Below are 20811 nucleotides of genomic sequence, written 5' to 3' on the forward strand. Positions count from 1 at the left end.
ATATTGTGCCAGGCATGATACATCTTCTTTCCGGTTAGGTCCAGCCTATGCTGTGCTGACTCATCATCACACCATGCAATAGAGGCAAGGCCAGGACAAACAGTCCTTATTTAAGCACAGCTTTCATCAGCAAGTCTCCACCAATGTTACACAATGATGTCACAACACATCACAGGGAAGAGGGTACTAACATGAGCAAATGACAAATTTTGTTGCTACCAGTGGCAGATCAAGGGCACCTTTGGGCATTAAAGCACAAGAAACTGGAAACGCTTTCATTATATCCTCACAGTCAAGGGAATGGGTGCATACTGCATGCGCAGAGACAAAAAATGTCTCCTGGTTGTAAACTCTCAGGTATTTTTTAGAGAGAGGTGGCATATAAAACCTGCTTGCAACTAAATACTTAAAAATATCTCTCCATCAGGAAAGTCCAAGTGCGTACACCATTTTAGATGTTAAAAGAAGTGCAAAAGCAGAACATAGATGTGCTGATGCACAAGTCCCCTGCTCTTCCTGGTCCCACTGTTTCTTCATAACTTCTGACAATGCCCAAACTCTAAGGGGATGCCAGTCTACAGCATATATAGCTATGAAGACAACTTAGGTACAGCTTGTGGACTTCTTGTGCTGCGTTCTACACACAAGCTTAAATACCCCAAGACAAAATGAGTGAAGGGTGTGCATGTGTACAAATTGTTCCTTTCCCAATCCAAACTCATGAAACTGGCAATCGGTAGTCTTCAACATTTCCAGAACCGGGAAAGACATATTGATATTTCTCACCTGTCAGCTGCACTGCATGATTCACTGGTCTGACCTTGTCACCTATCAATCAGCCTCTGGGGATGGGTGATTCTGCTTTATATTTCTACATTTGATGTGGGTGTTCATTCATGCTCGGTGCAGAAGATACAGCGGAAGCTGAAAAAGATACTGCTTTTTCACCATATGTCTCCATTTAAGAAGGCCCCTAACCTTACCCTGCCTTTTCCCCAAAATGAGGATTGATGGTCCAAAGGAAGCATTTTGAAGGGTGTAAATCCCAGAAGCACTGGCCAAATCGGTCTTGGGGCAAGATTCCCTGGTGGAGCAGGAAATGGAATTTTGGCAAAGAAGCAAGAACATGCTTTAAAATATGGGCATCTAGTTAATGTCATGAGCTCAAGGAGAGCTGCTGAAAGGCCCTTTCCTAGAAAATGAACGGTCCCCCCCCCAATACATTTTTATATATATAGGTTAGAGCTGCCTGCATCATGAGTGTTTCACCATGCTAGGGAAGCTATATTTGTTGGATATTTGGGCTATTTATTATGGGAACAGAATACATACAGTTAAAGGAGAGTGACTTGGTCTACATGTTCAAGACCAACCATTAGTATCTGTAAGAACCTTTTCCTAGTCACTCCACTAGAACGGTTTGCTCAGAAAATATTGCAAACCCTGAGAGACAACCTTGATGCAATGTTATTCCTGTTTGTGGATGTTTATTATCAATCTATTATCAGACGTAGATGATCAGAAGTAGCAAAAGATTCGAACCCCATTCACCAGACAATTATCTTGATCGGGCTCACAGATTCCCATGCCATCAATTAATTGAAACAACAACAGCCATACAAAGGCTAAAGACACAAATACTTCTTTTCTATATATTTTCTCTTTAATAGTTCTGTGGATTTCAACTGTATTTTATCTCCAGTTTTATGATACACAAAACTTACAGAGCATTGTGATGAAGAGGTTTATCAATCTCCTTAAATAAACAAACAGACCTAGTTTGGGCATTATAAGCCTTCCAAAACTGCTTCAAGATCTCACTAGCTTGGCTGGTCTTGCTCCTTAAACATTACAGCTAGTTTTCCCCATTCCACCTTGGGCAAAATTTGGTGGGGTGTTAGTTCATGCTCCTCATCAGGTTTTATTCTCTACTTAAAAGTTGCTTGCAATTTGGTTGGAATCAGAAGCAACCAGACCTTTTAAACAGGACAAATAAAAATAAGACAGCAACACGATGTCATGTTAGCCTAAGAACCTTTCAGGTCTAGATTCCCCCCCCCCCCGGATTTTTCAGCTCCAAGCCTTCTTCCTTTGATTATTATTGCAAGGCTCTAATTCTAAGGCCAATTATCTTATGATCCTGGAATCCATGAGTCCACCCTCCAACTAAAACAGTGTGTGCCTCTTGCAGAGAAAACAGTACAACACAAGCAGGGCAATGCCAACTATGTGGCAACGGGATAAGCACTAGACTGCTACTCATGGTGGGCTAGGTCACACACACCGCACTGAATGTTTTTTTATTGATAAGAATAAGTTGGAAAGCAAAAAGGCACAACAACTAGCAGTGCTTAATTTATAACATTATTATTACTACTACTACTACTACTATTAATATACCACCTTATATCAGAAGGTCTCAGGGCAGTTCACAGAACAAGATCAGAATATAAAACCACAAAATATATAATCAAAATAAAAAACAACAACCCAATCACACACACCCCCAAACCACATTTTAAAAGGGCATAGGCTGTCAATCAAATTAACCAAAGCCCTGGTTAAAAAGGAACATTTTTTTCCTGGCACCTAGAGACATAGCTGCCAAGTCTCCCGTTTTTCGTGGGAAACCCCCGTTTTTGAAGCCATTTCCCACTGGCAGCCCGGGTTGAAATAAATCCCGGAAATCCCCCAGATTTCCTATTTGCCAGGGAGGCTCCATTTTGGGTCCTGGCGCAGCCCGATTTCCGGTGCCCAGGCATGGGTAGCGCAGCACCGGAAGTTGCTTCTACGCATGTCATGCGTAGAAGTGACTTCCAGTGCCACTCTGCCCATGCCTGGGCACCGAAAATCGGGTAGAGCGGCACTGGAAGATGCTTCTACGCATGTCCGGTGCCGCGCCGCTGCTGATCCCACATTTTTCAGTGGGAGGATTCCACAGACGGGGAGCCACTGCAGAGAAGGCCTGTTCTCATGGACAAAACTACTATACAATATGATCATGGGAAACCCAGAAAGTATAAAACAATGCAGCTAACAGAAGAACACGAATCATTCCCAAAACAGCATTATAAATGAGTCTCTTACATATATACCTTAAGTATGTCTACAAACTCAATGAGAGGTGTGAGCTTGCTTTTGCCAGGTAATCTCATTTATATTAGGTCTAATTTGAGACAAACTCTCATCTCCTCATCAACGAAAAGAAGACTTTTCTTTTCTGATCTTCCGTATTTGTCAGAGTTAAAAATCCCTGCTCACAACAATATGTTGTGGGGAACTGTAGAAAAATAGCCAATGCTATTGAAGAGAGGCGTGGACACAGTTTCTGGAGATATATATATATATAACTATACTAAGAAATGTTTACATTTGTCTTTGATTGTCTTGACTCTTCCAGCCATCCTTGCCCACCTCTCCTGTTACACCGTTTGAGAACCACAGCTCTCATCGCTGGTAGACTGAGCTTGCAGTCCAATAACATGTGCTTGAAAAGGCAGGCGTCACTTAAATGGACTTATTCTAATCACCAGATACAACTGGCCAATGTGATACATCCCAGGGAAGTCCACCCATCCAGGAGCAGGCCATGGATATAGCAGCAAACCCTTCAAATCAAGGACCAGCAACCATTGGGAACTAGGAGTCAAACTTCTCATGATGTTTATCACCTAGCCTGCAGCTACATATATACTTTTTTAAAAAAAATGGAAGGAAAGTGGGATGGGTGCGACAGAGGGAGGGAGGAAAGAGATTGAATTATTCACACATCACTCCATGGTTCCGCCCCCCCAAAAAACCCCTCTGCCCCCTCTCCTTTGCCAGTTTCTGGGAAACACAAGAAGGGAGAGTCCATTTGTACTCTCGAAATTAAAAATGGAAAGCTTTAAACCTTGAGCGGTTTAAAGACTTTCTCAAGGCAAATCTTTAAAAATGTCGTATAAACACAGACAACCGGGAAACACTGGCCTGTGAGTGCTCCAATCGGAGAACAGCCTTTACCAAAGGTGCCATGGACTTTGAAGAAGCACAAACTCAAGATTAAATGGAGAAACGTGCCAAGAGGAAGGTACGCTTGGCAAACCGTCACCGTGATCAACTCCCACTCAGAAACCTATCTCCCCACCGTGGAAGGATGTGTGGATCCAGAACTGGCCTCCAGAGTCATTTACGGACTCACCGTTATGACTGTGTTCATGGAAGACAATCTTACTTGGCTATGAGTGATCACCAAAGACGACGACTTAGGTCCTTCTTGCTGGCTTCCCAGAAACATCTGGCTGGCTGTTGGGTCATTGGCTTCCTCTTTTGTTCCTATGTTCTTGGATGGGAGCCAAAGCATGGGATTTTCTAAGGATCAAATCCACCATCTCTTGGCGCTAAATTCCTACATTTTAGGCATGGAGACTGAGGCATAGCTGCCAAGTTTTCGCTTTTCTCGCGAGGAAGCCTATTCAGCATAAGGGAAAATCCCTGTAAAAAAGGGATAACTTGGCAGCTATGGACTGAGGAGGCGATGGGTAACTAATCTATATCCCCATCCTGAAAAAAAGTGAAGGATGGAATAATTTTAAATAATTATACTGGCTTAGAATCAAAAAAGTAAAACATGGTGATGAAAACATTAGCTCAAACTGAACTCTACTGGATTCAGTGACAACTCTATTTGCTTCAGTGAATTGCACAACTATTTTTAATTTGGCATAATGATTTCATAGCAGGAAAAAATATGTTTTCTTTCTAGGTCTATATTGCAAAGTCACAGGATGCCTGAATGCTCTTGGTCACCCCTTTAAATTCATCAGTTTATTAAGCTCAAAGTGCAACACATTAAAATAATAATTACTATCTAAATTTATGAAGTGACAGTTCAAGATAATTCCAAAGATAATAATTTTTACTAATAACTCAGAACTGCACTGGCAAGTAACCACACAGAGAAAGTTCCCTGAGAGTAGCTGACCAACCGACAATTTATACAGTTAGCACTCAGCCTAGAATTAGCACCGAGCATCAGAGTCTTGCACAAGGGGAATACAATTTTCAATAAAATGGGGAGGGCACTGAGACCTCATATTAGTGCATACTTTAACCTCGCGAATTATGAGCAACAATCCAACCGTTTACGACAGCAGTGGAGGAAAACTAGCAAGATATCAAGGGGCTTGCTTATTGATACCACTGTATAATAATTTCCACAAGGGTAGCCATGTTTGTTGTTTTCGCTGCAACAAAAACTAAGCACCTTTTGGCACCTTGAAGACAAATTTTATTATGGTATAGACTTCCATTAAGTGCATCATGAAGTGTGTACCCTTGCCATATGTGACAAATTGAAGCACTTTTAAAATGTTTATTTCTGCCCGGCTGGCAAAGAGTTAACCCACCTCCAGCCTGACTGACATAGAACTCTGATGGGGGCGGGTCTGTGCCCGGTTTGAAAGGAGGGAGTGTCTTAGGAGGGAGAGGGAGGAGGGTGTGGTGTGGTTTTGATGTGGTGGTTTGTTTGAAGAAAGTGAAGAGGCTAGGAAAACTTAAAGTTAAATGTTTGACTGAGTTTATTTTGTACAACTGGAACAAAGCTAATTAATAAATGACACGTTAAAGAAACACTTATGTTTTTAACACAATAAAACTTCATCTCTGTTTTTGCCAAAAAGAAGTCCGTCTTTATTTTTCCAGCGAGGTACCAGGACTCACAACCGTGGTGGCTCAAGAGAGGGCAAAACTCACCTCAGGCAGGGAGGTGGCAGTTTGTGTCCTGAAGTTACACGGAGGAGGCTTAGAAGGGTAACCTGAGGTGCCAAGAAGTTGCCAGAGTGCATAGGGCAATCTTTTACAGTGGGGGAATCCAACTGAGGGAGACCCTTTACTGGAGGCAAGAGGTTATTCCGAGGGACAGCCTAGAGTTTTCTTTTAAGGTACCAGGTCACGCAAGCTGGAAGGCTCTCCTTACTAAGAAACCCATTAGTAAAAGGGGTTTATTTTTGAGGCGTCAGGAGAAGAGGGTGGGTGTTTTCCCCTCTGGATTCCTGTGTCGCAGTGATAGTAAGAGAGAGTGGGACACGGGTCGTCACACCATATAATAAAGATGTTAGCCTTTAAGATGCCCCAAGAGCCTTCATTATTTTCACAGTGTAATTGTGTGTATCTTATAATCATTCCCTCTAATATTGAAGGGTTAAGTAGCAATAGGAGTGGGGCAATGAAAAACAAGAGGAAGGGAGCAGAGTTATTGACTGAGAGCTAGCTATAGACTGTGCAGATGTACAAAACATCAGGCACGTCATCTATGGGGAGCTGGGGCTCCTCTAAATTTTTCAATTAGGGGGCTGGGCCTCCTCAATATTCTGCAGCCGGGTGGGCCCTGTCAGGCCCTCCTACAGCAGTGGTGGTGGGGCCATCAGACCTTTCAGGGGGCCTCCTCCCATGTGAGGTCACACACATGCGCCAGCCCCCCCTCCAATGTTGGGCAGAACCCAGCGCACCTGCAAAGCATGAAAAGAAATGAAGACTTCCCTCACCGCCACCTACTTTGCACAAGAGGAGAGAGCATGCTTGGCAGCCTTAAGGAACCACAGAACGTTGAGAGTCGTTGACTGGAAAGGAAAAAGAGAGAACGGGGCAGGGAATTGACCTGCTTGTGAATTGACATGCTTGAGCCACAGCTTATAGGATTCTGGAAGATGACTTGGCTGGTTGACACACAAAGCAGGAGCAGTTAGTGGGGGTGGTTATACTGTACTGCAACATATTATCGCAGGTCCTACTTACATTATGCAATACAGTTGTACCTCCATTTATGTAACCCTCTGGTAAGTAAACTTCGGGGTGCGCGTGCGGCAAACCCGGAGGTATTTTACCGGGTTTCACCACGCACATATGCACAGAAGTGGTCTGCGCATGCGCAGAAGCAGTCCTCAGGTTGCAGAAACCTCGGGATCCGCCCGGACTTCCGGAACAGATCCCGCCCGCAACCGGATGTACCACTGTATAGAAAAAGATAAATAATTCTGCCAGACCCCCCACAGAACAAATATGAATGAACTGGTTCATGACAAGAGGCAAAACAAACTTCATCTGCTCCTGTTGGAAAGCAAAAGGAAATGATCTCTTCCATTGCCAGATGTCCCCAGAGGAAATTAATCCATGTGTTTTCTTCCCAGCTTGTTTGTGCAGCTTCACTCAGAACAATTATGCATTATCTAGCCTGATTGGTCAGAGAAGTGTCAAAATGTCCCCCTGGAGACATTTGGGCACTAAGCAGAAGTGTTTGTTTAAGCATCTCAGTCATTGATTTGGCCTGAATGATAGTTTTTTAATGTGCCACAACATTTAATCTTCCATTGAAAAAGGCATAAAGGCATTTGTCATGAAAGCATCTGGGGAAATCCACAAATATGCCCATATTTATGCTTTCAGAAATGCCTGGCTGACCTAAAAGCAAAAGTTAGTGGAAAGTGGATGATTTTTGCACGGCATTCCGACTTTAATCCATACGTGGGGACCATTAAGAATGTAAAAGTCTGAATAAGAAATGTATAGCCCTGTAATGATTATTCAATACACAGTTACAGAAAATGGGTGCATATGCTACAAATCAAGTATAATTTTGGCACAACCAAGCAAACAAACAAACAAACAGAGATGGAGAGAGAAGGAAATCACATGTAAGATATAGAAACGCAAAATAAAACTGAATTGTATTTAATTTAATTTTTGCTTCACTTCAAAGAGAGGCAGTGTCATGTAGTGGTTAGAGCATCAGACTAGGACCTAGGAGACCAGGCATGAAAACATCAGGGTAAATCCACAAATGTGACTGTTACGGGAATTCTAAGGTCTTATATATAGACAAACACACAGATAAGTATATAAACTATGTGTTCGAAATAGTACAGGAGAACAATCCTGAAGCCATTTTGACTCTCCCAAATTGACCTCAAAAATTTCTCTGCAATGAGGAAGGAAATGGGAAAAGCTCTCCAATTATCTTTGGGCTATGTAGGGGCTTATAACGCCCTTTACAAATACAGTATGGCAAGTATCTGTTCAGCTGAGCACACTATCAATATTTGAGAGAGATTCAGGAACTAAGTACAGTGGTGCCTCGCTAGACGAATGCCCTGCTAGACGAAAATTTCGCTTAACAAAAGGATTTTCTGATCGGAGGTTGCCTCGCTATACGATGAGGTTTTCTATGGCCACCGCTTCGTCTTGCGAAGCGTGGCCATAAAAACCTACCTCACAGCTCTTACATGTTCTGAAAACTGCAGCCCTTACAATTGTAGAGTTGGAAGAGACATTGAGGATCATCTAGTCCAACCCCATTATCAGGACCACGCTCCAACCAACTGAGCTATCCTAATCTGCACTTTTGAGGGGGGGGGGGGAATGGACAAGCCAAAATACAGCAGTCCTTCAAAATTCACAGTTCTCCAGCCAAGTAATTTCTACAAAACTGCATATACAGTACAAAGGTTACGCGTGCACAAAAACGCAGATGTTAGTGAAAACATATTAAAAGCATTTTATTATGGAGAATAGCTTTGCAAAATGCACATAAGGCAAAACAGAATAGAAACGGGTATATCTGTAGAAATCTGCTTATGAAATTTCAAGAGGACTTAAACACACAAAAAACTGATGTGGAAATGTGGTGAACAGAACTTGAGAGCGAGGGGGAAATGAGTTCTGAAAGAAACCAACACCAACAGATTCACCCATCGCTTGTTTCAACATATGGGCGACTCTTGATGTACATGGAGGTTAGATTCTAGAGATAGCATGTAAAGCCAAAGTCATGTACTGTATTGTCAAAACACTTGAGGTTTCATGGTGGGTGGGATTGCCGAAGTCTTTCCCCCCAGACACCTGCCCCCTTACTTTTTCTTATTCTTACTCTTATTGGCCAAGTGCACGCACGTTCAATGTGCCTAAGTTGCAAGTTGTCTGCACTGTCGTTTTATGCAGTGGATTCCAGTTTACCTTTAATCACAACACAGCATAAAGGGATTTTAGCTTCTTCAGAAGCAAAGGAGCAAAGGGAGGTCTTGCATTAACCAACTTCTGCTAACCCCACAGGACTTTATCTTCCTCTCCTCCCTTCCTGAACGCCCCCAAAATCTGCTCTGAAGGTCCTCCTCCAACCCTCCAGAATAAAGGGTGTGTGAAAAGGTAAAGGACACCTGGATGGTTAAGTCCAGTCAAAGGCGACTATGGGGTCGGGGTGCTCATCTCGCTTTCAGGCCGAGGGAGCCAGCATTTGTCCACAGACAGCTTTCTGGGTCATATGGCCAGTAGGACTAAACTGCTTCTGGCGCAGCGGGACACAGTGACAGAAACCAGAGCGTACAGAAACGCAATTTAGCTTCCTGCTGCAGCGGCACATATTTATCTTCTAGCACTGGTGTGCTTTTGAACTGCCACATTGGCAGGAGCTGGGACAGAGCAACGGGAGCTCACCCCGTCGTGGGGATTCAAACTGCCAACCTTCTGATTGGCAAGCCCAAGAGGCTCCGTGGTTTAGACCACAGCGCCACCCACGACCCTTATTTACTCTTATTACTGTCCCCTTCACTCTTAAGGTCCTAGGATGGGACAAATAAAACAGTTACAATGGCACAAATAAAACAGTTTAAAATCCAAACAAAACCATCTACAAAAACAATAAAAACTCAATTAACAATTTTCAGGTAGATCAGCGGGGGGGGGGTTCACAAACAATTTTCAGGTATATCACATGGATGTGTCATTAGTGGTGCAATGTTCGCTGCTTAGTTAAATGTTGTTGTTATTCGGTTTAAAACGCTTAATCACAAGAGGGCAGTTTTTGTACAGAACTATACTCACAAGTGCTTAAGCTTTTTGTTTTTACACAGATAACATTGCATCCTTTGCAAATGTGTGTGTGTGTGTGTGTATGTGTATGTGTGTGTGTGTGTGTGTGTGTGTGTGTGTGTGTGTATATATATATATATATATATATATATATATATATATATATATATACGGTAGTTTCCTTTGTTGGAGTACTTGCAATAAACTTGGTACATATTATCGTTTATGGCAGGAATGTTGTTATAATTGCTCCCACTGTTTTATATACATTATAAAATGAAATAATAAAAATATTTACAGAGAAATACTTTTTTGTGTTTTTTAAAAATATGTTTCAGAAACAAAGAATGAAAAATAAAATATTGAAGATGGCCTCTCTAACAATCAGTGGCAGCTTCTATGTATTAAACTATAAATTTTCCCATATATGCTTCAATAATTATATTGCTACCTACACTGAGGTTTTGGTGGTATGCAAACTTATTTAAATTCATTTGATTTTTCAATCAACTAAAGAGAGATGTGAGATCACCAAAATTTATACTATTCTGCCCTGGCTGGAGCAGAATGGGACCTCATGGTGAAGGGCAGGTAAGAAATCTTATAAATCTAATAATAATAATAATAAAACTTTCCTCAGTGGACTGCTCAAATTATTTCACCACGGAGAGGTGTGACTTTGGTTTTCCACCTCACGTGCCAAAATGACATAGGGCACCCCCTGTGTCAGATTAAAGTATCATGTTGAATAGAGATCTGAACTCGCGCCTGATGGGGCAAAGTCCAGTCCTCTGTCCCCCACAGTGGACTCACTATTTGACCGGCAAGGAGACTTATAAGCTGGGAAATGACTGTGTTGTTGTCTCCCCGTGCTAATTATGTCATGGCAAAGTTGCATTGACTGCCCAACAGCAAGACTCCTCAACAGATGTGCATGATACTCATGATTTAGCAAGCGGAAACAAATTATGGCCTGATCCATTTCTAATGAGGTAACGTCTCCCAAGCAACTTGTCAGCACTCTACCTTGTTTTATTAAAGTTCTCGTAAAAACGTGAAAGCTCAAAAAAAGACCCGAGATTGTTATTATCTTTTAAAAGAGACGGCGAGGGGAGAAGAAGCCGAGCCTCTGCTCACATTTCTCTTGCAGTGTGACAACTTAAGGGAATCTGGGAACATGCCAGTCATAATAACCACCACATTCTTACTTTAAGAACCAACCACCCATATGATAGACACACGAGTGAAAAAAGAATAATATCGTTGAAGAACTCCAAGCTGCTGCCTCCAACTACATAACCGCCACCATTTCTCGAATGAAAATAGGGGCATCCTAAATAAAATAATAATAATAATAATAATAATAATAATAATAATAATAATAATATTTTACTATTTATACCCCACACATCTGATTGTGTTGTCCCAGCCACTCTGGGCAGCTTCTAACATACATGAAAACATAATGAAACATTTAACATTTTAAAAGAAACTTTCCCTATACAGCGCTGCCTTCAAATGTTTTCTAAAGGTTATATGGTAACTTATCTCTTTGGCTCGGGGAGTCACATACCCCTCCCCAACATTTCTCTGATGAAAATAGGGACATCCTGAGGAAAAAATGGGACATTCCGGGATCAAATCAGAAACCGGGAAGGGTTCTGTAAATCTGGGATTGTCCTTGGAAGATTGGGGCGGGGGCACACTTGGAGGGTCTGCAACTAACCCTGGAGCTTGCTCTATATCAGGGGTAGTCAACCTTTTTATACCTACCGCCCACTAATGCACCTTTGTTGATAGTAAAATTTCCTTACCACCCACCAGTGCTCGATGAAAGGAGGATCCAGCCTGTGCCGTAGAATCCCCTACCGCCCACCTAGAACCCTGAAACACCCACTACTGGATGGTAGGGACCAGGTTGACAATCCTTGCTCTACATAAAAAGATAAAAAAGGTAAAGGACCCCTGGACGGTTAAGTCCAGTCAAAGGTGACTATGGGGTTGTGGCGCTCATCTGGCTTTCAGGCCGAGGGAGCCAGCGTTTGTCCACAGACAGCTTTCCGGGTCATGTGGCCAGCAGGACTAAACCGCTTCTGGCGCAGCAGAACAGCATGACAGAAGCCAGAGCACACGGAAACACGGTTTACCTTCCTGCTACGCTACCTATTTATCTACTTGCACTTCGTGCTTTCAAACTACTAGGTTGGTAGGAGCTGGGACAGAGTAACAGGAGCTCACTCCATCGCAGGGATTGAAACCACCAATCTTCTGATCGGCAAAGCCAAGAGGCTCAGTGGTTTAGACCACAGCGCCACCCACGCTACGTAAGTAGGGTAACTGGCCAAGGGACAAATAATATATGATGTTAAATGCATCTTTGGACTTAATGAAGGGGGCCCTGATCATTGCAAGGTGGGTGTGATAATTACTGGGATCACAGCAGCCATGGAGGTGGAATTTTCCTTCCCTTCCCTGCTGCAGTATTAAAGGAAAACCTTCCTCTGAAGCTGGAATTCGATACCTCACCCAGGCCAGTGGGAAAGTACTTCCCAATGCGAACATCGTATTCAGGAAAGTGCAACAGAGCTTGCATATAAACGCAGACTTGCCATGGACAAATTCAATGACATTTGCAATCCATTCTAACAAATACTGTAATAGGTTAAGATCTGGTGAAGTACAATAACAACCTTGTAAAGTATAGTTTGTATTTCCCCCCTCCCCCCTTTATTTCCCCTTCTACACGGGTTCTGTTTCTCTTTTTCTTTTTCTCTCTTTTATTTACATCTCACCATGTTTAGTGCACATATAACCACTGAGCCGTGGGCTTGACGATCGAAAGGTCGGCGGTTCGAATCCCCGCGACGGGGTGAACTCCCGTTGCTCTGTCCCAGCTCCTGCCCACCTAGCAGTTCGAAAGCACGTCAAGGTGCAAGTAGATAAATAGGTACCGCTCCGGCCGGAAGGTAAATGGCGTTTCTGTGCGCTGCTCTGGTGTTGGTGTCCTGTTGCGCCAGAAGCGGCTTAGTCATGCTGGCCATATGACCCAGAAAAACTGTCTGCAGACAAACGTCAGCTCCCTCGGCCAGTAAAGCGAGATGAGCACCACAACCCCAGGGTTGCTCGCAACTGGACTTAACTGTCAGGGGGTCCTTTACCTTTTAATTATGTACCTTTTGAACTTTCAATAAAGATATTTTAAAAAGGAAAGGGTTAAGCGTCCCTACACTTCCTGTGTCCATCTGATATTATTTGAAAACCTCCATCTAAATCGACATTTAGTGACATGGCTAGTTTGTCCCTCAGATTCTAGACTTTTAAGTTAAGTGCTTTATAATTCCACTCAGAACCATGGATATTGTTCATTCAGGCAAAATGTGAGCGAGTGTGTCTGTCTGCGAGCCTCTCCCTTTATCGGAGGAAGTGTGTTGGACTTGTCTTGGACAGCTCTTTTCTTGTGGCTAGACAGGAATAAAATGTAAGTGTTTCAAAAAGGGTGGGGCAAGTTTCTCAAGAAACGATTATCCCAGCATTTACTTTACTCACTGCCTACAATCTGTGACTCATTCTAAAAAATTAATGAAATCAAAAGGGGGGAGAGAGCTAGAAGAAAAAGAAGCCATATCCTAAAAAAGCATTTCCTCTAGACATTTCAATGAGGTGGATTAGCAGTAGCTTAAAAATAAAAAGGAAAACATTTGTGTTATCTGTGATAAGCGGAAAGCCTCTGTGTAAATATAAATGACGTATCCCCACTACAGATCAAAACTTGGAATTCTTTGAGATTGGGGGGGGGGGGTGTACTTTGGTTGAGATATCACAAATCAGTAGTTGGCAATAGGAAGGTTGTGGGTTTAAAAGAAGAAGAAAAGCTTATAGGATTTTACTTAAAAGAGAAAAAATACAGAATAAATGGGGAAGGGGAAATGACCCGTCAGTTGTATGCCAATGGTGTCTTCCAGAGTACTGGAAGAAGCAAAGATCACCAGTGTCAAAGCAATGGTTCTTCAACATCCACTTTGTTGGACTTTTCATGTTGTGCGGATGCCTGATGATTGTCTTCCAAAGAAACTACTCTATTCCGAACTTAAAATGGAAAGTGTAATGCTGGTGGTCAACAAAAGAGGTTTAAAGACTCTCTTTTTAAAGACTCTCTTTTTAAAGACTCTCTTTTTATACTATATTTTTAAAAATATAATATAAACACCAATAACTGGGAAGCATTGGCCTGCAAGTGCTCCAATTGGAGAACAGCCTTTACCAAAGGTGTCATGGGCTTTGAAGACGCTCAAACTCAGGACGAAAGGGAGAAATGAGCTAGGAGGAAGGCACACTTGGCAAACCATCACCGTGATCAACTGCTGCCCGGAAACCTATGTGCAAATTGATGCAATATGTGAACTGAATTTAAGATTGGAAAAATGAGAGAAAGAGGTATAAATTGAATTTTATAGGACAGGGATATGGAACCTTCAGCCTGCAGGCCCAATTACTCCTCCCAAGGGCCTGAATTTGGAGTGCTATATTGCAGCGATACAACAGCATCATTATCCACAGTACATATCATTGTACACTGAGAAAATGTAGCAGTTTACAATAATCCATATATGCACGAGGAGTTTCAAGGAAGTCATTTTGGTGGGAAGCAGAATCAATGACTTTTCAACGCAGTCACTCCTGACGTGAAGTTGGAACAAATACAAAAAATGTTGTTCGTGGGATCTATCCAATGTTAAGTTATTTCCAAACACAGGTCTTTTCTATCAAGGCTTTCATATGAAAGACTACTAAAGGGATAGGACACGAAGTTATTATTGCTAGCAAAATGCCATTTTATCTGACTTGATATTAAGGCAGGCAAAAGAGAAGGGGAAAATCTGAGAGCTGCATGTTTGTGTAAAGAGTCATATGGTTACTTGGTTTCCTTGATAATCCAGCAGTGATGCAGTCAGCAGGTGGAGCTAGGATTTAGAACATCCTGTTTGAACACGCCCGTTCAAACGTCATGGATGTGATTTCCAGCTATTGACCACATGCACTTGGAAAATTAATAGTATCTGTCTTTCAACAATCTGGAACTTAGTTTCTTTTGCTGCCGATTGCAAAATACATGCCTGGAACAACAGGCCTGAATTGCAGCGAGCACCTTTCCAGAGGATTTCTTAGCAGTTTAGGGGTGCAGGGAAACAGCCCTTTCACCTGCTGTTCAAAGTTCAATTCCACAGTCCTTCAAAACAAGTCATAAGATCATGTCTCCACCACTTGCCTATGCAATCAAACAAAGAACAGTACATATTGCACTTTAGAGAACCTATTTGCATTTCAAGTAATGATAACCTAAAGTAAATTAAGCTAAAAATATTGTAGAGAAAGTTTTATTTTGAATACTTGTAGAAGAGATTGGTGGGAAATGCTATGATTAAACGGCATAATGTTAGAGTGAGAAGATGAAGTGCTCTATCTGCTCTGATTGATGAAATTATTATTATTCATCATCATCATCATCATCATCATCATCATCATCCCACCCATCTGGGTAGGTTGCCCCAGCCACTCTGGGCGGCTTCCAACACAACAAAGTAGCAAATTAAATGTAGCCGTGCAAATTAAATGTAAATCTAGATCTGATGCAACGATGCTGAACAATTAAATTCAACTCATTTATGAAACAAAATTAAACGGTAGTATTCCAAGGGGTCATTTTTTCACAAAGCATTCCAGTGGCTTTGCATTTGTTCTAGAATGCAGATTGAGAACTGATCAAATGGGGAAAAGGAAGAGAGGAAGCCTCACTGTTTGTGGGGTGGGGCTTTCTGCTCAGTATTAATAAATCCCAATTGCAGCCGTGTCCCTTGGTCTCATAGAAGTCATTGAAACATTTAACTTAATTGGATCAGAAGGCACAGGGCATCCAGCCTAATAAACCTCATGGAAAGTTTGCACTGTTTTGAATGAGAGCTGGCATAGAACAGTTAAATGAAGCAGTAGTTAAATGAAGTTACTACTTCTCTCTCTCTCTCTCTCTCTCTCTCTCTCTCTCTCACACACACACACACACACACACACACACACACATCTGCAATATACAATAATACGGGTCTGGTTTGAAGCTCTGTTGTAAAGAGTACTAATATAATACACCTGAAGCATTTTGAATACTATACAAATGCAAAATATTTTAATTAGATTTTGAAAATCCTATCGCAACAGATGTTTTATTCTGAGATGTTTTGACTCAGCCCTAGGCAAAGGTAAAGGAACCCCTGACCATTAGGCCCAGTCGTGACCGACTCTGGGGTTGCGGCGCTCATCTCGCTCTATAGGCCGAGGGAGCCAGCATTTGTCCGCAGACAGCTTCCGGGTCATGTGGCCAGCATGACAAAGCCACTTCTGGAGAACCAGAGCAGCGCATTGAAATGCCATTTACCTTCCCTCTGTAGCGGTACCTATTTATCTACTTGCACTTTGATGTGCTTTCGAACTGCTAGGTGGGCAGGAGCTGGGACCGAGCACGGGAGCTCACCCCTTCGCAGGGATTCGAACTGCCGACCTTCTTATCGGCAAGCCCTAGGCTCTGTGGTTTAACCCACAGCGCCACCCGCGTCCCGACCATAGCTGTCAAGTTCTCCCTTTTTTAAAGGGAAATTCCCTTATGCTGAATAGGCTTCCTCGCGAGAAAAGGGACAACTTGACAGCTATGGTCCCTACTCAGCCCTACTCCAGTGTAAATATAAAACAACGCTTGCCTTTGGGTCCTGAAAACGATCTCTGAAGAAGACACACACTCCTCTTTATTAAGCACCAGAACGCAGTTCTTTTGAGGCACTCCTCGTGGACTGAGTGAATTATTTACTTATGTACGTATACCCTAAGCTGCAATGTATAAGCAAAACTGTTCTCTACATTTTGGTATGTGGAAGTTACCTCACACCCAGCATGTGATTAAAAGGATGTGTGTGGAGGGAGCGTGTGTGTTTGGTCATTTCATGCACCCCCTCCCCGCACTAAAGCTATGCCAAAGGACGGGTGTTGTTTTTACAATCATTTCTGAGAATGCTTATTCAACTCAGTCAGAGTGGTGATGGTCGAACTATTACAGAACATGAAAAGAAAACAGTGAAACACATGTTAAACTTTTACCAAGTGTTCCTTATGATCGCAGCAAAATATAAATGTTTTTGCTTTTAATTCTGCATGCAGGAGAAACCCCAGACACTTTAAAGTTGTGTCTATTTTCCCCTATTCCGGTTGCCCTCCTACTTAGAATTTACAAGTCAGAACCTGGAGATTTGCTCTGCCCCCCCCCCAAAAAGATATTTGCTCTATTCCTTAATTTTTTAAAAAGATGGCAAAGATGCAGGAAGAGTGCTCAGACTGAGGAAGGAGAAAGGGGGCAGGCCTCTATGAAAACTGCAAGCCCCACTCCTGTCTGCACCCTACTTCTCGTTTTTGACAAATTACGACTCCCCTGTAGCCTTCTAAAAAGAACTAGGTATGGGGAAGAAATTTGATTCAGTTTGCATTTAAAGACAAACCAACCTGATTCGCACTTGACTGAAACAATACACAAACCAAAAGAGAACCAACTTTCAAAATTCATACCTCTTCATATTTTGAAGTGCATTTCTCCAGCAAAGGAATATGTACAAAAACATGTAAAAATGCATGAATTAGGGGATGTAACTGTTATAAGGTGTACATCTGAACCCACATACGTTTCCACTAACTTTATACACCCAATGGAGAGGAAAATATGGTTTTTCAATGCAGCCATCTTTCCCACCTCTTGATATTCTCTTTTTCCCTCTCTTGCATAGGGTTTAATCCAGTGTCCCATAGCCCCATAGCCCGGACATCATTTCATGAGTCAGTGGCAGGGAAAGTAGACCAGACTCTACATTCCCAGCCTAAGCTGGTCTAATGGCTAGTCCAGATTTCCTCTCTCCCTTTTTGCAGAACACCTCTAAGTCAGTAACAGTTGCAGGAAAAGATATGGAAAAATGAATGCACCATGTTAGGAGGCTACTCATCTTCAAAAAAGCACAAGGTCACATAAGTACGTTAGGGAAGAAGGGCAAAGCCGAATCCCTTCTTTCTGAAAACTGCCCAACACACATGGGGCAGATTTGCCGGCGCCCGCCCCCATTACAGCATGAAGGAGATGGATGGTGTCACATGAGTTAGCAATTAAGTCTTCGTTCGTCCACATTTCACCTCAGAGGAGGCTTAAGCTGAGGGAACATCAGTCCTAACATCTGCAATATGGAAGAAGATAATGTTTTATTTTAAAATGTATGCCCTAATTTTTATGTAAGACGATTGACGATTTAACTCCATAAAATAAACATATTCTGTAACAGACATGTGGCTGCAGAAAAAAACTACACAGCAGACCAAAGCGGAATAATGTAAGAATCATCACTAATGAAAAGCATTTCTATGTTTTTTTTAAAAAAGTGGTTTTGTCAGCTTCCGTAAACTTCCCACCAATATCATCTATTTATTAGGACTCTGAACTGAGAATTCCATACAAATGCTCATAGAATCTTAGAATTGTAGAGTTGGAAGGGACCCCAAGGGTTATCTAGTCCAACCCCATGCAATGCAGGAATCTCAGCGAAAGCATCCATGGCAGATAACCATCCAAACTCTGTTTAAAAACCTCCAAGGAAGGAGAGTCCACCAATTTTTGAGTCCATTCCACTGTCCCAAGAGCTCTTACAATCTAGAAAGTTCTCTTGGACGTTCTCTTATTTGAAATACTATTGAATAGTGGCCCTTGTCTTTTCCCCCCTGTTTGATTAACCTTTGGGTTGAGAATTTTTTTTAAATTAAAATTAAATAATGCGCAGAAATGTGTTTCCCATCATAGGCATGTCGACTAGGTAGTTGGAACATATGAGAAGTGACCATTTCCCATAAATATACCCCTGATCTTCATCTTAGAATCTTCATATTTTGTAAAATAGTTGATTTTTCTGTTGCACACTACAGCCACACAACACATAGCATGGGAGTAGCAAGCACATTTTAAATATCAGTATGCAATGGTGATATGCCTGCCTGCTTGCTTGTTTGTTTCCTAATAAAACTTTCTCCCTGCCTGTATTACGCTTTGCCAAATGACAATTCCAAAACAGTCCTCAGGATTTTGCAAAGATTAGAGTGGCTGGATGCAGAAGCAAACAGGTACAGTACAGTTCCACTAACCCCCTCTACTGGCCCTGACTCTCTGCCTTTACCAGTAGCCTGACAGAGATATTAAACTGGGGGAGCTTAACAGCATGCAGACCATGTGTTGAAGAAAATACCACCAGCTTAATAGTTGTGTATCAGGAGGCTGCTTAAAGGCACTGAGGCAATGCCAGTAAAAAAAGCATGGCAGCTCTAAATAGGTACACTTGGTTATTTTAATTATACACACCCTGTTAGAAACAGGAAAAGGTACCTGTTCATTAAAACCCTTCCCCTTAGCTTCATTAGCACACCAGGGAAGCAAATGTTGAGTTTAGATTACCTTTTTAAAAGTGAAGAGTAAACCCAGTCTGAATCCAATCGAATTTTTGAATGCAGAGCTCCACAGACATTATATAAGATGGCAGCTATGATATTGACGTCATGCTTCCTGTTGTTTATTTTCAGTATGTGAACATCTTTTGGAAGGACTTGGTATAGGATGACACAGTGTATGACACACACACAAGGCTCAACGCAACCCCTTCCACTGCATACCATAAGCCCCCTGTGGGTCACTTCTTGCCTCGGATTGCACAAGCAATGATTTGTTAAGGTCTTTGCCGGCAGAATGCATGGCTGGAGGGCTGCATTTAGTTTGGTGGCTCACACAGTGTGCAGGATTCGTATTCACCTGCTTCTTAAACTTACTGGAAGGGATTCTTCTTTGGAACGAGCAGGGAGAAGCATGGACTTCCACACATTCCCACTAGAGCTAAAATTTAAAATGCGATGAAGTAATATGCACAGACCATTAGAGTACATGGCCGCATCACACTTTATTATATTAAAGATATGGTAATAGCATGTGAGCATTCACAATTCCTTATCACACCTCTAGGTGGCTGGGGAAACCCAGTTAGATGGGCGGGGTATAAATAATATATTTTTATCATCATCAATCATCATCATCATATTATTATTATTATTATTATTATTATTATTATTATTATTATTATTGGTAAAAGGTAAAGGTAAAGGATGTCTGGATGGTTCAGTCCAGTCAAAGGTGACTATGGGGTTGTGGCGCTCATCTTGCTTTCTGGCCGAGGGAGCCGACGTTTGTCCACGGACAGCTTTCTGGATGATGTGGCCAGTATGACTAAAACTGCTTCTGGCACAATGGGACACAGTGACAGAAACCAATGGCACAATGGAACAGTGTGACGGAAGCCAGAGCGCACGGAAACACTGTTTACCTTCCCACTGCGCTACCTATTTATCTACTTACACTGTTGTGCTTTCAAACTTCTAGGTTGGCAAGAGCTAGGACAGAGCAATGGAAGCTCACTCCATCGCTGGGATTCAAACCACCAACCTTCTGATCAGCAAAGCAAAGAGGCTCAGTGGTTTAGACCACAGCGCCACCCCCGCTACGTAAGTAGGGTAACTGGCCAAGGGACAAACAATGGAACAGCGTGACAGGAACCAAAGTGCACAGAAACCCTGCTTACCTTCCCACCGCAGTGGTACCTATTTATCTACTTGAACTGATGTGCTTTCAAATTCCTGGGTTGTCAGGAGCTGGGACAGAGCAACGGGAGCTCACCCTGTCGCAGGGATTTGAACTGACAACCTTCTGATCGGCAAGCCCAAGAGGCTCCCTGGTTCTAAAAATCGGGAAAGAAATGGTCGTATGGAAGAGGTGGATGAATTTGGGTATATTAACGTTAGACCAGTTGATAAATGAAGAGGATGGATTTTATAAGTATTCCATCTTAAGAAACAAATACAGAT

This window comes from Zootoca vivipara, chromosome 7, assembly GCF_963506605.1.
Source record: "Zootoca vivipara chromosome 7, rZooViv1.1, whole genome shotgun sequence".
Classification (NCBI taxonomy): Eukaryota; Metazoa; Chordata; class Lepidosauria; order Squamata; family Lacertidae; genus Zootoca; species Zootoca vivipara.